The 6,348-nt window shown below is 27.4% G+C and overlaps 1 long non-coding RNA gene across 1 annotated transcript; it reads right to left on the bottom strand.

Annotated features, from left to right (window-relative positions):
* Window positions 1-1,290: 1,290 nt before the first annotated feature.
* Window positions 1,291-2,116, bottom strand: LOC133035037 (uncharacterized). The gene is made up of 2 exons (XR_009686320.1): window positions 1,968-2,116; window positions 1,291-1,864 (listed from the first exon to the last, which is right to left on the bottom strand). It is a non-coding gene; the product is annotated as an uncharacterized LOC133035037 (long non-coding RNA).
* Between the last annotated feature and the right edge of the window lie 4,232 nt (window positions 2,117-6,348).

The raw sequence follows: 6,348 nt of genomic DNA, 5'->3' as shown, positions 1-6,348 counted from the left end.
ATGTACAACTAAAGTTACTATATTACAATATATCTGCAAAAAAACATATTTACATAATCTAGCTAATACAAAATATATAGGGTACATAATTAATGTATTATGTCTATTAATACAATTAATTATAGAACTTACCATGTATATTATATTCAAAAGAAATAAACATCTTCCTATATTAATTGCATAAAATTTATATTACTATTCAAAATTTAAATTAATTGAAGCTAATTATTTAATTATTTGATTATATTAAACTGATATTTGTATTTTTAAGTAATTCTTAAACTAATTAATAATAATATAAATGTTTATTATTTTTCACATTAATGTTATATTAAAAATTAATTTATATTATACACATAAATTTATAAAATATGTACGTTTAATAAACAATGTCAATATATGTTTTTTTTAATGTGTGTTTATTGTTAAAAAATGTACATTCTTAAAAAAAATTAAAATATAAACACTTCTATAATATAATAACCTTACCGTAACATGTTTATTAAAATTAAACACTTTTAAAATAAAAACACATATGCATTTTATAAACAATATCAATGTATGTTTATTATTTAAAAATGTTATTTATTTCAATTTCTAATTAAGTTACTAAAATATAAATACTAAAATTAAAATATATAAAAAATTATGTTTATTTTATGATTATATAATATTATATTTACTAAAAATTAACTGGAAAAAAAAATTATACAAAATATGTATGTTTAATAAATAATATCAATTTATATTTATTATTTAAGAATGTTAATTATTTTTAATTTTTAATTAAAGTACTAAAATGTAAACGCTTAAAATTTAAACATATTAACATTTATATGAATATTTTATTCTATTATCAATATAATATATTTATTAAAAATTAATATATCATTAAAAAAATCACTGATTCATAATAAAAATATATATCATAAAAACATATATATATAAAAATATTCACGACTTACATGTTTATTATATAAATAATGTTAATATATGTTTATTATTTAAAATTATTGATTATTGATTATTATCAATTTATTAACAAAATAAATATTAAAAATTTCTCTATTTTATATAATTTCATCATAAGTGACTGTTGGGGAGCCAATAATTATTAGAGGAAATTACATTGTATACCCACTTTATTTTACTTATTTTAATTTTTACCTTCATTTTCATATTTTTTTAAATATACCCATTTTTATGGATGATGTTCCCATTAGACCCCTTAAGTTATGTAAATTATATGCTAGACTTAAGTAGAAAGTGAGGATATATTAGGCAATCCACTTAAAAAAGTGAGTATATTTTAATAGAAAAATAATATGAGTGTATTTTTGATTAATGGATACAAAAAAGAGGTATATATCAACTTATCCCTAATTATTACTACAAATTAACAAAATTCAGACCAACATCTTGCACAATGAAAATGTACAAACCCTCTCTCCCTCTTCCACAACTACGTCTATTTTATGGCAAAAACTCTCTTCCAAAATTAATTCTCTAACAATAAACTATCAACAAATTAATAGTTCCTATACAACAAAATCGAAGCCCTTAATTTTCTAAGTTTGTAGAAAATTAATATAGCACAAAATCCTAAAATTATAATCAACAAAATATAATTCTTATAAACACCGTAAATATATGATGTAAAAAAAACAACATAGCACACGAAACTATACTCATTTACATATCAATGAACTAAACTTAGCCCTTGGAAGATTAGAGAATATATATATCAGATGAGGAGATTTTTTGAGAACAGTTACCTTTATTAACTCTCACGTGCTTCTTCTCCCCACTTGGTCGGCGATAAATTTTGAAGCTCCGACCCTTTAAGCTTTCTCTACACCATCGACTAAGAAGACAAAGAAGATGAGAAGAAAATGCCTTTGAGTGAAGTCAGGAGAATAAGAAGAAGAAGAAACAAAAAAAAAATGAGAAGACACTACTGCACCTACATGTACTAGAATATTCAATATCAGCCGTTAGATCGATCAAGCACACATAAAATCAAACGGTACACATTAAATGCAGAATAGTTCAGTTAGCCGACAAGATACTATCCTTCCCATATTTTTATACCATAATTTATCTCTTAATTGTCAAATTTTTACTCTACCTAACTAATACTTTTTCTTTCTTAAGTTTTAAAGACACTAATTATTTTACGAATTTTCAAACATAATTATAGAACAAATATGTAACGCCCTAAAGCTAAGGCACGCTACAGTGCTTTTTCAATTATTGTGCAATCTTTGCTAATCAAAGAAATTTCTCGAAAAACGTGTCAAATTAAAACTTTTGCTTTAAATATTAAACTTTGTAATACAATATAATATTTACAAATCCCGGGATCCCGTTTTCAAACTTTGTAAAATTTACTTTTCACATTATACATTTCAAAATACACAAGTTCTAGGTCGCACAGGGACTTTCAAAATACAACTCCCAGATGTCCCGAGACCGAACACTCCAGGTCGCGCCGCTTGACATGTACAATCCCATCTGAGCTCGGGTTCACTCCTGTTCAGTCATAGCCTTTCCTTTACCTACACATGAAAGTAGAAACTGTGAGTCAACAGACTCAGTAAGAAATGCATATAACACATCATATAATTTCTGACCTGTAAATAGGCGCCCATACACCTATTTACAGAGCTTAACAGATGAGTATGAACGTTCTAACTAGGATACGACCATGTACCATGTACCACATGCACTCAGTATACCATCGTACTAGTGTAGGTAGGGTATGGACCGCACCTTGAGTACCGTTAAGTGTTGTACCACAGACACCTCGTACCTTTCCGTACAAGTGCTGGTAACACCATGATGTACTTCTAAACATCATACATCTTACCAATGCACTCTGTACCACAACCGTACAAGTGTTGGTAGTGTATGAATCACAACAAATAAGCATGTATATATATTAACACATACATACATTCGAATATTCATATCACACATTATACACAGTTCTTACCTGTTTTCCGAATTCAAGTATGCTGGCCAACCTGAACGGAAATCTCGTGCTAGATGGATGCCCTAATCACAACAATTGCAACACAGATGAGTGACTCACTAAATCACTTTCCGGGACTTAAACTTGAAACTAAACGTTTCCCTATCGATAAACCTCATGGAAATACTCTAAATATCTCAAAATTGGCCAAAACTAAGGTTCTGGAAAATCCCCCAACAAAGTGCATCGGTTCCCAACCGCATCCGGATTCGGGGTCACCAACGTAGGTCCGACCGTTGGTACGAGGCCACCCGTAACCGAGATTCGGTTCTCACCGCCTGGGAACCAAAAAATCATCCCCCTTGATTCAATTCAATCCCAAACTTAACCAAACTCTCCAGTATACCTATACAATGCATAAACATCCATTTCCAACCAACAAATCACAGAACAAACCAATAATTCAATTTATGCCATTAAAGCTCAAAGCTTGAGTTTCAAAACTCAAGCTTGCTTAAAACCAACATCAAGCAATAAAATCAGCTACTAGGGACTTCAATCAACTTAAACCAACCCTAGAATTCGAACCCTAGGTACTTCAAACCTTAACAGCCCCTAATTAACAATATCACCAATTCAACCTAGCTTTAAAACTTGAAAACTAAGAAGGGTTTCAATAGGGCTTACCTCCACTTGAACCTAGCTTGAATCCTTAGCTGAAAACTCCAAAATTCAGCAGCAAATTCCCTTAACCTTGCTGGTTTCGAAGAGGGAAAGGAGAAAGAAGAGAGAGTTCTTCTTATTTGACTTTTCTTTGTTTGTTTTTTACAAAATGAGATAAATGAGGGATAAGGTTAATTCATGGCTGAAATAAACATGCTAGGTGTCACTCCTTTAGGCAGCCACCTAAACCTTTACCAAATAAAATGACTAAAAAGCCCTTAAGGTTATAACTTGGGTATTTCTAAAACTAGAGGTAAAATGGTCAAATCCCATAACCCCGATCAATCCCGATATTTTCTCTAAAATATTCCCCACTATGAAATAGGGTTCTAAACTTACTCATGTGATCAATCTAGCCATCCATCGCATTTTCCGTTGTCGCCGAGCAAAAATTACAAAAATAACATATTACACAAATAGACTAGATAATACCCCTAGAGTTTAATAAAATCTCCGGAATTGAGAAATTATAACTCTAATATTTATTTCTAAATATTGGGGTCCACAATTAAATAAATTCATAAATAATAATAATATAATATAATTTAGTGCTAATTGCCTTTTCTAATCCACATACTAGAGCGGTCATTACAAAACAATTGTGGTTTAAAAAGCAATTTTATTGTACCTATGTAAGGCTGTATTTAAAAGTTGGACATTAGTAAAAAAGGGAAAATGTAAGATCAATTTTTCATGTTCCATATGAAAATTTTTCTTCAAATAATTTTTTTCGCCAAATATGGGAAATCAATTTTATTTATTATTATCTTCCACATTTTTTTTAATTACCTCTTTTTTTCTCCACTAAAATCTTATTTTAAATTTTTTTTAATATAAATATTAGTTACAAAAATTATAATATATTTTATTGTAATTTATCTCTTAATTGTCAAATTTTCACACTAACTAACTAATACTTTTTCTTTCTTAAGTTTTAAAGACACTAATTATTTTGCTAATTTTCAAACATAATTGTACTAAATGAACAAATAATTGTGATTTAAAAAGCAATTTTATTGTACCTATGTATGGTTGTATTTAAAAGTTGGACATTAGTAAAAATGGGAAAATGTAAGAAATTTTTTTTTTAAAAAAAATCAATTTTTCATGTTCCATATGAAATTTTTTCTTGAACTAACTTTTTTCGCCAAAAATGAGAAATCAATTTTATTTATTATTATTTTCCACATTTTATTCCTTGCATTTTTTTAATTACCTCTTTTTTTCTCCACTAAAATCTAACTTTAAAATATTTTAATATATATATTAGTTACAAAGATCATAATATATTTTATTGTAATTAAATGTGTTTGTAGTAATCAACTACAAATAAATTTTCACTATATAGTTATATAAATATATTTCTTTATGTAATTACACTTAATTTTGTTTTTTTTATTATTTAATAATAGAAGATGTTTATACATGTTGTTGTATGGTATGTGTATGATCATAGATATATAGTCTACAACTTTTATTATTATATTAATTAAAGGAGTTTTTTTATTTTTACACTTTAAAATAGTTTATTTTGTATTTTTACGAAATTCTACATGGAAACTCCTATTGTAACTAGCGCTGCAACCTAAATTGTAACAAAAAATCGTATAGAAACCATTATTGCAACTAGCACTGCAAACCCAAACCGTAAATTTTAAAAAAAAAGGTTAAAAAAATAGTATATGAGATAATTTCCCTTAAATTAAGCTTAAGGTAAGTAAGATTTGAGGTGTCCATCCAACAGCATATCAATGTGGTATTAGCAATTCTCAAATTTTCATATTATCTATTAAATTAAAATTAAATATTAAAATATATGAATACCAATATATCACCTTTTATAGTATTAATTTGGCTTTAAGGCGACTTAGCATTTTGCTTATGAATAATAAGAAGGGATGTAAATATATGTATGTACTTGTTAATTATAATATCATTGAAAGAAAATGATGACAACAAGTACATGTAAACAATAATCACGCTTCCGTGTTAGAAATTAGACGAAAAGGATTGTTATATACAAATTTATATTGATAATTTTATATAATTAACTATAAATACATATATACTTTTGGCTTTTGGGGTTTCTAGATTGGACTTTCCATGCAAATTCAACCAATGAGTATTCGAGAAAGATAGAAAGTTATGGTTTTATGGCAAGACTCCATTGTTGGCATTAAGGGAAGGTCCAACATATATAGTTCTTTCTTTTACAAGGGGTCCTCCCATTCACATGGTCTCCTTTACAAGTCCTATTCTCAGACAAAGACAACTAGACACCAATGCCACGCCAATCTTCTTATCTCTTAATTCATCCATATATCTCTATATTATTAAAAATTAATCTTTCTCTATAAACTTAATTCACACTTATCTCTATCACCCAAAAAAAGCAATATCTATCACCCCAAAAGCAATATAGAAAATTATATATAGATCCTTTCTCTTGATAGTTCCACTTTAGTTTATCTCTCCTTAATTATATTCTCTCAGGGCTCGTTTGGAACGCCGTATTAGGTCGTATTGTATTGTATTGTATTATATTGAATTGGATTATATATCATATTTTTATATAATACTATATTAAACTTTAATTTATACTAAAATATTATATATTTAGGTGTCCAATATATATTAATGCATATAGTTTT

The sequence above is a fragment of the Cannabis sativa genome, chromosome 2 (genome assembly GCF_029168945.1).
Source record: "Cannabis sativa cultivar Pink pepper isolate KNU-18-1 chromosome 2, ASM2916894v1, whole genome shotgun sequence".
In the NCBI taxonomy this organism is placed as follows: Eukaryota; Viridiplantae; Streptophyta; class Magnoliopsida; order Rosales; family Cannabaceae; genus Cannabis; species Cannabis sativa.
This window is presented reverse-complemented; position numbering and strand designations above follow the sequence as displayed.